The sequence below is a fragment of the Petaurus breviceps genome, unplaced genomic scaffold (genome assembly GCF_028583685.1).
Source record: "Petaurus breviceps papuanus isolate PSGF00001 unplaced genomic scaffold, PetGlider_PUasm1.0 140, whole genome shotgun sequence".
In the NCBI taxonomy this organism is placed as follows: Eukaryota; Metazoa; Chordata; class Mammalia; order Diprotodontia; family Petauridae; genus Petaurus; species Petaurus breviceps.
In genome coordinates this window covers 46,841,341-46,854,804 of record NW_027185698.1, presented here as the reverse complement: position 1 = coordinate 46,854,804, position 13,464 = coordinate 46,841,341, and the positions used below count along the sequence as shown (strand labels likewise).

At 38.5% G+C, this 13,464-nt stretch overlaps 1 protein-coding gene across 14 annotated transcripts in view; it reads right to left on the bottom strand.

The window, feature by feature from the left end:
* The window catches only part of CTBP1 (C-terminal binding protein 1), a 473,381-nt gene that overhangs the window by 74,853 nt on the left and 385,064 nt on the right, over window positions 1-13,464 (bottom strand). The window contains exon 1 of one of the 14 annotated variants that reach the window (XM_069071560.1): window positions 5,954-5,974. The exons of the other annotated variants lie outside the window; for them this stretch is intronic. The gene's annotated coding sequence lies outside the window, so the exon portion shown is untranslated. Of the gene's footprint in view, window positions 1-5,953; window positions 5,975-13,464 lie in introns of those variants that run through there. 14 annotated transcript variants of the gene reach the window in all.

Genomic DNA, 13,464 nt, shown 5'->3' with positions numbered 1-13,464 from the left:
TCCATCCATCCATCCATCCATCCATCCATCCATCCATCCATCCATCCATCCCCCATCCTATTATTTCAATATCTGGTGACTAATTGGGTGGGAAGCAACTGTTAGGCTGGTTTAAGTGCCCAAAGGTTTGCATAACCTACCTATAATGGCAGATTGTATTAAAACTCTCTCTTGTTCTGGTACCTCTAACTACCTCTTCCTCTTTTAGTCAAGTAGAGAAAGTTTGTAAGCAGCTTGTATAAAATATCAATAGCAAGAAATAAAACTGCAAAGGGAACATTGAAGTCCCACAGAGACATCCCAAGGACCAAAGAAATATAATTGGCAAACTGTATCACCTACTAACTAAAAATCACATTACTTAGGCCTTATTATCGCGGCCCTTTTTTGGCGGGGAGGGGTTAGGCAACTGGGGTTACATCCAGGGTCACATTGCTAGTGTCAAGTATCTGGTCTGAGGCTGGATTTGAACTCAGGCCCTACTGACTTCAGGGTTGGTGCTCTATCCACACATCCACAGTAAGACCAGCAGAATACCAAATGTTGCTGATAATTTTGAGGTGATGTAGATATCAGCAAACATTTAACATCAACCCTGATCCAAAGTGGCATAGATAAGAGTTAGTCTGTCCCCCACCAAAACTCTATAAAATGAGACCCCAAATTCCTGTCCCCCTCCCCCTCAGCACGTTTCCATCTCCAGCTGGGTCCATACTGCCAAGTGTTCCCAACTCTAATCCAAGATTATGTGAGTGATTCTCTGTGCCTTCCCTCACTCCATTCTGTTTCCTGCCTGCCATCCTCTGCCACTCAATCTCTATGCCCATGCTGACTGCCTTTGTATCCCCTTTTGTGCCATTTGCCCCTGCATCCTTTGTGTCTTATTAAAGTATGACTGAAGAATTACTCCTCTCTGTTATCAGGGTCTTTCCGGGAGAGTACTCAAAGAATCAGGTGTGCCTGCCCCCATTTCATAATTCCATAAATTAATTAGCAATTCACAGATGGGCAACTCTGATCAAGAAACCCTCTTTAGGATTCCAAAAAACACACTTGTAGAGACACCAATCTGCTCTGAAATTTTAGAACATTTTACTGTGTCTTGTGGAACCACAAAAGCAAAACCTCTACTGGGGAGATTCTGTATACCTCACCACACAATAGATGAAATACATCTGCAAAGCGTCTGCTTGGTCAGCAATATCCCTGAACAGGCAAGTGTGCATCAAGATAAAGTTTGCCAAAACCTTACAGTAGGCGTTCTCAGCCTTTTATGGGTCACAGACACATCTTTGTGTCCTCTGGTATCTGGTAAAGTCTATGGTCCCTTCTTAGAATAATAATTGTAAATGAATAAAATAAAATATGCATGATTACAAAGGAAACAAATTACACTGAAATACAGTTATAAAAATAGGCACATATTCTTCAAGTGCTTGGAGCCCAGGTTCAGAACCCCTGCCTTCCAGGCCTAGGCGACATGCCAAAGGACTGTCAAGAAGCAGGAACATGACCAACCAAAAGACTTAAAGATTTCTATAATACCAGAAGGGAGAGAACATCTTATCTTCCCATAAATTAAAATGCTGGAGAGTCCAAGGCAGAGATCAAGAAGGTGCTGGTCAAGATTCATCCCGCCAACTACCTTCTATTTAACTGTTTTGAATTGTTTGTATTTATTATCTTGATATTTATTCTCTATGTACTTATATATGTATTTATTGTCTCCCCTGAGAAAATGTAAGCTTCCTAAGAGTAGGGATAGTTTCATTCTTTATATTTGTATCCCCAGCACTTGGCATAGTGTCTGGGACATAGCAGGTGCTTTATAAATGCTTGTTGACCTATAGATTGAAGAAACAAGGGCCTTTATAGCATGCTGTAAAGGTGTTTAAAATTACCAAGATGTAGTGAATAGAGTACCAGCCCTGGAGTCAGGAGGACCTGTGTTCAAATCCAGCCTTAGACACTTAAGCTGTGTGACCCTAGGTAAGAGACACTTAAGCTGTGTGACCCTAGGTTAAGTCACTTAACACCAATTGCCTCTGAAAACAAAAAACAAATTAAAAAACAGGGGAAAATAATGTTTCCTATAAAAGTATTTATTTGTAAAATTTTAAATTGTGTACAGAAACTTTAATTTTAGTATTGAACACTAAAACAAAGTTCACAAAATGACTAAATTCTAATTTAGTTAAAATAAGGGGACTTATCTATTTTCAATAATACTACTTGTTTTCTTTATCACTACAGGTCTACTCTCTGCTGAGAAACCTAATTTCCAAGTCCAAAGACATTCCAGATTAGCCTGAGAGTGGAAGGAATCGAGGCCTAGGTGTGATATTATCCAAAGCCCTGGAATCTGCTAGAGTAATTTAGTGCAGTAGTGGAAGGCTGGCCTATCATATATCGGAAGAGTCTCTTGGAACAATGTTCTTTGTGTAGGATCATGTAAAAAGGAAGCACTTCTGGGAAGCAAGGCATTTCAAATGACCTATACTTACCTAACAAGTGCCTACTATGTGCAGAATTGCTATAGTTTTATATATGTAGAAACGTTATCTTCTTCATTAGAACGCAAAGTCCTTCAGGATAGGAAACTGCTTTTGCCTCCCCCTCCCCAACCCCCCAGGTCTGATGTATAATACATTTAGATGCTTAACAAATGTTTGTTGATTGACCTGCATACTGTATATTTAGTCAAAAACATCATAGTCAGGAAAAAAAAAAAACTAAGCAGGATGAGAGTAAACCATGAAACTGAGCAGTGAAGAGGCTATCATTAACCTTGGAGAAAACAATTTCATCCAAGTTGGTTGGATCTGAAGGTAGCCCATAAAGGGCTGAAAAATGAGTACCAACCTCCCAAAACAAACCCAGGACCTATATGGACACAATCACAAAACACTTTTCACACAAATAAAGTCAGATCTAACTAACTGGAAAAACATCAGCTGCTCATGGCTAGGTCGAGGTAATAAAAATGACAATTTTACCTAAATTAAATTACATAAGTGCCATACCAACCAATCTACCAAAAAATTATTTTATAGAGCTAGAAATGATAATAACAAAATTCATTTGGAGGAACAAAAGGTCCAGAATATCAAGGCAATTAATGAAAAGAAATGCTAGGGAAAGTGGCCTAGCCATACCAGATTTTAATCTGTATTATAAAGCAGCAGTCACCAAAACTACTTGGTACTGGCTGAAGAATAGAGCAGTGGATCAGTGGAATAGATTGGGTACATGAGACTCAGCAGTCAATGACTATGTTTGACAAACCCCAAGACCCCAGTTTTTGGGATAAGAACTCAGTATTTGACAAAATTGCTGGGGAAACTGGAATATATTATGGCAGAAACTAGGCACAGACCAGTATCTTACACCATATACCAAAATCAAGTCTAAATGGGTGTATAATTTAGGTATAAAGTCTGATACTGTAAGCAATCTGGGAGATCAAGGAAGTTTACCTGTCAGATTTATGGAGAAGGGAAAATTTTATGACCAAACAAGAATTAGAGAGCATTATGAAATGCAAAATGGATAATTTTGATTACATTAAATTGAAAAGTTTCTGTACAAATAAAGCCAATGTAAACAAGATTAAGAGGGAAGTAGAAAATTGGGAAAGAATTTTTACAACCAGTGTCTCTGATAAAGGCCTCATTTCTAAAATATACAAAGAATTGGGTCAATCTATAAGAATACAAGTCATTCCCCAATTGATAAATGGTCAAAGGATATGAACAGACAGTTCTCAGAGGAAGAAATTAAAGATATCTATAAGCAGATGAAAAAATGCTCTAAATCACTATTGATTAGAGAAATGCGAATCAACAGAACTCTGAGATACCACATCTCACCAGTCAGATTGGTTAAGATGACAAGACAGGAAAATGATAAATGCTGGAGAGGATGTGGAAAAATTGGAACACTAATGCATTGCTGGTGTGAACTGATTCAACCATTCTGGAGAGCAATCTGGACCTATGCCCAAAGGGCTATAAATAAGTGCATACCCTTTGACCCAGCAATACCACTTCTGGGGTTGTATCCCAAAGAGATCATAGAAGTGGGAAAAGGACCCATATGTACAAAAATATTTGTAGCAGCTCTTTTTGTGGTGGGAAGGAGTTGGAAATTGGGGGGTTTGCCCATCAAGTGGGGAATGGCTGGGCAAGTTGTGGTGTGTGAATGTAATGGAACAGTAAGTAAGAAATGAGGAGCGGACGGATTTTGTGATAACCTGGAGAGACTTATATAAACTGATGTTGAGTGAGAGGAGCAGAGCCAGGAAAATTTTGTGCACAATCGCAGACCCATGTATGTGTGACGACTGACTTTGATAGACTGGGCTCCTCTCAGTAATAAAAGGTTGTAGGACAGCTCCAGGGGTCTCAAGATGGAAAGAGATGTGCACATCCAGAGAAAGAACGACAGAGTCTGAATGCATACTGAAGCAAACTACTTGCGCTCTCTCTTTTTTTTTTTTATTATTTTGTTTTGTTTCCTATTTCTCATTCACTCCTTTGGTTATAATCCTTCTTTACAACCTAATATTTGGTGTGAAGGTATTTTTAGATCTTATATTTGATTGCATGCCACCATGGGGGAGGGAGGGGAAGAAAATATGATACTCAAGGGATTGTGGAACTGAATGTTATAAACTAAAAGTAAATAAATTAAAAAAAATTAATAGCAAGTGAGGAAGTGCATTAAATGCTTTGCCCAAGTACCCCTCCTATGCTCAGGGTCCCACTGAGAGCATAGGGCAGAGCTGGATATAGAACCAAGAGTTCTTAATAGAGGCAGTGACTGTTTCACAAACCTGCACAAACACAAATCACTGGATGAAACAGTCAAGTTGTTAAACATTTACTTACAAGACTCATATGAGTGCCATACTAACTACCTAGAAGTTTGTCACAAAGTCCCACAAGGTAGACACCTTTATGCTCTGAAGGTTAGAATGGCATGCTTAATATTAACTGGATGCTTTTAAAGAAACCTTGAAACAGCATGAATCATACCTTTGTAGTGTCAGATAAATTAATGGCAACAACAGTGAATGACTACGCAAAATGTTTTAATTATATAAAATTAGGTTTAAAAAAGGGCAAGGCTCTGGGGGAATAAAAGTTCTCCCAAACTCTAGTGGCAGCCCAGGAAATTTCCTTGTTTGAAGCATATGCTGTATGCCAAGTGCTATCATTTTAAAATGGTCATTTACTGATCACAGGCTGTTAAAAAAACAAATTCTCTGAAAGAACTACTTCAAGGTCTGAACTCATGTGAAATATCAGACTCTACCAGGCCAACTTACATTAGAGATTCTTATTCTCATTGAAGTGATTAAGACTGATGAAAGGACACTCTTGAAAGACTTTAGGTATTCATTCAGCTTGGAGTAGCTGATCTTTAAATCCCATGATCTCATGTTACTATGACACAGTACAATACAATAGGAAATGTCTGCTGGGTTAAGCACTGTGCTTACTTGGGACTAGGGGGACACAAAGTTTGGCATCTACAGGGTTCCAGGTCTGAAGCTTACAGTCTAATGGGGGGGATAAGACATCAACAAACCTAGACGTAGTAATATTTAATATTTCTAAAGCACTTTCAAGGCTTGCAAAACACCGTAACTATTGTCATTTGATTGTCACAACTCTGTGAGGCACAAGGTATATATTAATCCTTATATTATTGATGAGGAAAGAGAAGTTGGGAAAAATTAAAGTGATTTACCTTGGGGTACAGAGCTAGTATATTTCTAAGGCTGGATTCAGTCACTAAGCATTTTTATTAAGCACTTACTACAAGTGAGGCACAAAGCTAATCACAGAGAATGGGAATACAAACAAAAGGGTAGTTCCTGCCCCAGGAACTTACATTCTAATGGGGGATGACAACACACAAAAGGAGCAAAAAAGGTGTGAGGAGGTACCTTCAGGAGCATGGTGGAGAAGATGTCAGGGCTTTTTGAGACACCAGACATTTGTAACTTTAGGAACGGTACCTTTAAAACAAAGTTTTCTACAATTAACACTCTCTACCAATAATCCTAATTGACACCAATACAAGCTTTATTATAGTATTTTTAGTTCTTGAGTAATAATTCACATTTCCAAACATCACCTAAACTGATTTTCAATTTTTGATTCACTAAAATTTTTTTCTATAAGACATGTCTAAGAACCAAGATGCCAAGGCATAGTCCATTAAGATCTTATAGGCACAGGATCCTTTTAGTACATAATCCTTTTTCCTGGAAAACAAACCAGAATGCCCATAAATACATGAGGCCCAGTTTACAAAGCAGTCAGAGAGGAAAGCTCCGAGTGCCTATGCAAGAGCTGCTTTCTGAGGTGCACTGGAAGTCTTCGAGCAGAAGTGGGACCTCAATGAGATTTTTGTCTCCTAGGGGAATGCAACACTTTGGAGTTTTCTGTACTCCTTAAATTCTAAAGGGACCCTCAACCTTTGCAGGGAGAAAGTCCCTGAAGCAGCTCCCAAATTACTTTGATATATAGCAGCCTCTACTTCTGAGTTAGCAAACTGGCAAAACAATCTGTCTAATATGAGATAAAATGCAAAACTATTATAAAGTGCCCTAATCAATCTTCTAAACTAAAATTGCTTCACAGCAAAACGGCATGTAGGCATCTAGGTGGTGCAGTGGATAGAGCACTGGGCCTGGAGTCAGGAAGACTAATCTTCCCAAGTTCAAATCTGGCCTCAGACACTTACTAGCTGGGTGACCTTGGGCAAGTCACTTAACCCTGTTTGCCTCAGGTTCTTCATCTGAAAAATGGGCTGGAGAAGGAAATGGCAAACCAGTCCAGTATCTCTGCCAAAAAAACCCCAAATGGTATCATGAAGAGTCAGACATGACTGAAACAACTGAACAACAAAAAATTATCTGCTACGATAGGCAGGACCTAGGAACTTATGTTTATAAGAAACATATTTAAATCCAGAATAACCAACAGTTTTTTTTTTAATACATAGACAACTATGAATGAAACATGTGATCTTTAGTCAGACATCTAGTGTATGGAGTAAAACCATCCCACGAATGCTTAGAGCAGAGGGTTATCCATACTTGTGTTACAGATTTAATTAGCTTTGTGACTAAAATAGCACCCTCTTTAACCCCAATGTGACAGATCCTGAGAGTTCAATAACAGTGCCACAGGACTCTGGAATGAGAAGCTATCTTTTCCCATTTTGTACCTGCCACAGATATTTTAAGAATGTGAGGTCTTGACAAGTCATTGTGCCATTTTTCATAAATTATATTTTTGCTTAATTTTGTTTAAAAAGAGCAATTAAGAAAGATGTATGCTCATTTATTATTTAGGTCTTAAATACTGCTGCTGAAGTAGAGTCATCAACTAAAATCTTCTTTTCCCTTGGAAAAGCATGAAATGAAAACCCATTTCCCTAGGAGTCTATCTGTACTTTGTCCAAGAACAGTAATCTCCCAAGAGTGGCACTTTTATTTCTCCTTATCAAAAAGCTAAGGTTAAACAAACCCGAGGGAGGCCTCAGAAACATCTTTTAATTTCATAACATGTATGTCTGCAGAATACAGGCAAAATATGGTGAAACTATAGATGCTTATATTTTAGACCAAAGTGTAATACTCAGTATGGGATTATTCCCTTAAAGACTTTTAAAGGACCAGGGATTATTCATCATCTACCCCACAAAATCAAGTACTATAGCTCTGCCTCAAGTAGAAAAAGAAAGAGATCTTCAAACAACCCTTGGGTTTTGTTTGTTTGGGGGGGGAAGGGAAGATGGTAAAGCACGTCATAAGATTCTCAGTGCAACTGTTAAGATGTCAGGATATTAAATAACAAAACTGTTTTTTGCATTTATGCAACTTCTCTGGAGTTGATCAATCAAGCTATATGGTAGTTACTACCTCTCTTTGGGCCTCAATTTTCTCTTTTAAAAAAATGGGTTTAATACTTGAACTACTTACCTCACAGTGTTAGAGGTGAGGTATGTAAAGAACTTTGTAGCCAAAGTACAACATAAATGTTCATTATTCTTACAACACATTCCCTTAATAAATGGAAATCACAAGTCAAACTTTGCTTTTCAGTACTGTAACTTTCAATTATGAACCCATGCATGCAAAAATATTTCTTTGTTTGGTGTAAAGAAATACTTATTTTCATCTTTCAAAAATAAATCTCACCAGTTGTCGTTAGCAATCTGTCAGGCTCAGACATTAAAATAGTTACAACAATAATAACAAAATCCTAGCATCACAAAAGGCACAAATTTCCTTCAAATTTCTCCTAGAACTCCTGGAAGCTAACCTTTAGCTCAGTGGCAAAATCTGGAATGAGGTGGATTTTTCAAAGTTATTCATTGTGAAAGCAGAAAACAGGATGTATAAAAATGACTAGCTCATGGTTTCTGCACCAGAAACAACAAACTGGCAGCCAAGGAAAACAGGCAGTTTAAGGGGAAAACTGGTTTTGGGCGACCATGTTACATTTAATTACCACTTAATAAAATTATTGGTTGCAAGAATAAAGTTTTAGAGAAGTTTCTTCTCAAACAATGCTACTAAATGTGTGACCTTGGATAAGTCCTTAATTTCTCTGGGTCTCTGTTACCTACTATGCACAATGAAGAGGCTGGACTAAATGACCTCTAAGATCTCTTCCAAATCTATGGTCCTATGGAAATATCAGTGGTGGCTAGAATACAGCTGCACCTTGGAGCACTGCAGTCAATAGAAGGGGAAACACTGCTTTGGCCAACTTCTTAGGTCTTGGTCACACACCAAGATAGACACACTTCAAAAGTACTAACTAATCTAAGTAAGTCTCAGTCTCCTAATAGCCTGCCCCCCATATCCTCTATACAAAGCATTAACTAGAAAACTGCCTGGCCATTGCTGTATTTGATGGAATCCATGTGCAAATAATATTCTTTGTCTTAAATAGAGGAAAATCATTTTGTTGTATTCCTAGGGCACTAGCAAAATATAGTACCAAATACATATGCTACACACTGTACAGTGTGCAGGCTGATTTTCTGTGGCTCTGAAGTCAATTTCAGACAGTGAGCCTTAGCAGCCTTGTTGATATTAGCATGCAATAGTGTTTAAAGGGGAGCATTTTGAAGAACACAACACTCTTTCAGATATAGGGATGACAGGCTATTAAAAATACATTTTTAAAAATTACTCTTGTAATTCGAAGTTATACCTGATGAGTACTTTCTATATAGCTGAGGTCACAATATCATTATGCAATAGTTTTAATAGAATGAGCTCAAAAATCTCCACATAGCCTTTTCTTGTCACTTAGAAGCCATCAACCCTCAATAAGCCTAACTACAGGCCACACAAACAAATGTGGGGCTTTCACTTCAAAGGTGAACCTCTTCCTCCTTGCAAAGCCAACCTCTCCTAGCATTAGAAAGTCTTGAGGGGAAAAGCACAGTTTACAAGAAATGATTATACCAACCCTACACGCCTGCTAAAAGCAGATCATAAAATGACTAATTTAAGAGATCTAAGGAGGTGGCTAACCCCAGGTGCTAGGTTTCTATTCAAATAATCAAAGCTATCTTCAATGTTCCTAAAACTGCACCACAACCATCTTCTCCCACCACCCCTTTCCCCCTAAGAATAAGGAAAATCTGGACAATACTAAAGGAACTAGATGTCAGCAAATTTAAGCTGAATTCATCTCAAGCTCAGAGCAGTAGGCTCTATACATAGTTAAGTGCTTAAGAAATGTTTGTGAGATATTAAGTCATCATTTAGAAATTAAATGCAGGAAAAAATCAACTCATTTTTTGCTAAGGAAAGGGTCAAGGATTTTCTATAGCATTACAGAATGTGAAAGCTGGAAGGGACCTTATCAGAGTCTGTCTAGTTCAACCAAAATGTTCCCCAAAAGTTGAGACTTTTCCAAGGCCATATAGCCAGATAATGACAATGGGCAATAGGTGTAATGAAGAGGGGTTTTTTTTTTTAATAACTTGAGAAAACTGAGGGAAAAAACCAAACCCTGAAATGTATGGTGTTAAGAACCTAAGGCAATTAAAACATGCACCTTTAAGATTAACAAAATGCTTGCATAAACATTATGTCATTCAATCTTCAGAAGGAAGGATTCTAAATCCCATTTTAAAGATAACCAAACTTAAACCTGGAAAGGAAGCGACCTGCCTCAATTTCCAGGGGGAGGATGTTGCAGCAAAGCTAGGTTTCTTTTCTGTCTACCACACAGTACCTCTAAAGTCATTTCAGATTTCTCTCTCCTAGCACAAATACACAACAAATGAACACAATCAGTTGCAAAAGTTTTTTTTTTTAAAGCACAACTTTCCCTTTCAATAGTCTCTTTTCTCTTTCTCCAAACACTGAAGTAAAGCCACCTTTCCAGGCACAGTTATTGAGGGTTGAAGCTAAGTGGAACAAAGAATCTTAATTTACATTTCCACTAAGCATTACACAAGAGGAAAAACAAAGCTTCCTATTATATATGCACAAAATACACAATATTCTGAAGAGTTCTAAATAATAAAAATTTAGCTGTCTTACTTTATATGAATAATACAGAGGATCATAACTTCAGAGCTTGAAGGGACCTTAGAGTTCATCCAGTACATTTAATAACCCTAATTCCCTCATTTTACAGATGAGGAAACTGAGGTCCACCAAGATTAAGTGACTTGTCTAAGATGATACAATTAGTAAGTAGAAGAGCTGGGGTGCAACCCAGGTAACTCTCATTCTAAACCCAGCACTCTTCATTACACCACAATGAACTCTGCCAAGTCTGAAAGATTTGATCCCCAAAACCTGTAGGTAGACAGTTAATAAACCTACTTTGTGCCAAACATTGGTGATACAGTGAGCTCTCAAGGAGCTCACAGTCTAATGGGGGAGAGAACACTCAAATATGTACAAACAAGCTGTAATACAGGATGAATAGGAAGTAATCCACAGAGGAAAGGCTCTGGAATTAAGAGGGACAGGAAAAGGTTTCCTGTAGAAGGTGGAATGTTATTTGGGATTTGAAGGAAGCCAGGAGGCAGAGTTGAGGAGGAAGAGCCTTTCCACGCATGAGGAACAGAGAGTGAAAAGGCCCAGAGCCCAGAGAAGGGAGTGTGTTTGAGGAACAGCAATGAGGGCAATGCCACTGGATTGAAGAGGACATGGACAAGATGTAAGGTGAAGGAAGACTGGAAGAGTGTGTGGTGTGGTGTGGTGTGTGTGTGTGTGTATGTGTGTGTAGTTTAAGTTCAGAAGGACTTGGAATACCAACTCTAAAAGGGACTACATTCTCTCCGTTCTTTTCTTCCACATTGCTTTGTTCTGAAGCTATTCTCTGTACCCTCAAGGGCTGACATTCTTCAATAAAGGAGTTCTTGCTTAAGTCAAGTGTAGCAAGAGAAGAAACCAGGGTTCCTTCTCTAGCCTCTAGTAGTCAAGGAAGCTCTGAACTCTTTTTCTAGAGAAAACATTTTCATATACAAAGACACTCCATTTAGCAGAGACAATTGCACAAGAGTCTGGTCCGGACACGTCACGTTTACCTTGGGCAAACTAAACTGACTAAGCCAGTTTCCATCTCTCAAAAGCTCTTGGAGTGTAAGAATCTGTTCCAATATGATGCAATAAACCACAAACCGGAAGAATTAATGAGAATAAACACATCTGGTGCTTCTCAGAAAGTGTCCAATAGGTAGAGGCAATGGCCTTTACCACCTCAGCTCATAACTGAACCTGGCCTGTAGACATATCAAATGAAATATTAATTTAGCTACTTCATCCTAACTTCTGGTGGATATATGCATGAGAGGAAGGAAAGAGGGAGTCTAAAAGTTAAAAAAGTAAAGCCAGTAAAGATCTGAAATAGCATTTATTTAGTTATGTGCATCTCAAAGTTGCCATGTCCCAAAAGAAACTCCTGGATCTCACTATCCCTTCAGTCACCTAAGTTCACAATTTTAGTTATCATTGCCTGTTTTCTCTCCCTTAACCCTTATATCCTATCACTTCTCAAGTCTATGATGACTCTACCTCATCATGCCCTTGCCATTAGCCTCCTGGATAACTAAACTAGCCACCTAGTTGGTTTCCCTGTGTTCAGCTTCCCTTCTATCTAATGCTTCCAAACAGCTGCTAAAATGACTTTTCTTAAGTACAGATCTGACTATAGCATTCCTTTACTCACAAATCTTGAGAAATGCCAAAATGTCCACAGGATAACATACAAAATTCCTTACTGTGAAGCAGAAAAGCCCTCTCCTGTCTAACTGATATCCATCTTTTTAGCCTCATTTCATACATCTTCCTTTCATGAACTTTATAATCCAGGCCAACATTGCCAGAACTTGATGCACCATCCTCTGCTTCCTTGCATTTATCTGCACCAGCTCCCATCTTGGCACACCCTGCCCTCTTTATTTCTGCCTTTCAGACGCTTTGCTCTCCCTGACACTGCTGACAACTCCTGAGGTGAAAAAACATTGCTAACAGGAACCAGTCACCAGATTAACATGGGGAATCCAAGTAGGGGAGGAAAAGAGGGGAGACAGTACAGCTAGAGCTGATAGACATTGTCAACTCATAAAGAGGGAGCAGGACCCGAAAGAAAACTGGTTTTGAAGTCAGAAAACCAAATTCCAATCCCAGATGACTGAAGACAAGCTACTTCATTTCTGGGAGCTTTCAAATTTTGCTATCTGGAAAATGGGAACTTCTCTCAGATCATCCACTCCACAGACTATATAAATGACTTAGTAATATTAATACCACTCCTGACCCTAGTTACCATGATAAAGTGCTAGAATGTAGCCTCTTTAAATCCATGTTCACGATATTCATTTCAACCCCTCTGAGACCTTCTCCTCCAGCTCCTTCACCTTCAAGGCTGTCGAAGCTGTTCACAGTAACTTGATTTCTTTTATATAAGACTCAGGGCTTGCTCTGGAAGGTTTCTACAGAGAACACTCACACCTTTGACTGAAAGGTCTTTTATGGGACAAAACCTATCTTACAGGGACAGAAAATTTTCAGCATTTTATCTTCCTTTCAGAAAAGTAGTATGGTTCAAGTTCTAAAGTTCTTTTCACACATTTAAGATGCTATTTCCCTACGAGGTTTCTACTACTTGCTATGTAGTACTGATGCTGATTGGGCCAAGGACTGTTTAGTTTTTGGTCCAGCTATCTCCAAGACTTGGAATGGACTTTGTAACATGTAGTTTGTAACATTTTTTTGTGTGTCTTGCATACCCTTGGCACAAAATATTTTTTTAAAAACTAATATTTAAAGAAATGTTGAATTTTAATTAGGGGTTAGTGAAGCTAAAACTGTATTTTTTTCTTCCTATCCAACTTCCTTGACCCTCCGAAAACTCTCCATGGATCCCAAGTTAACTATCCCTGGTATAGACCCTTTAATTCATG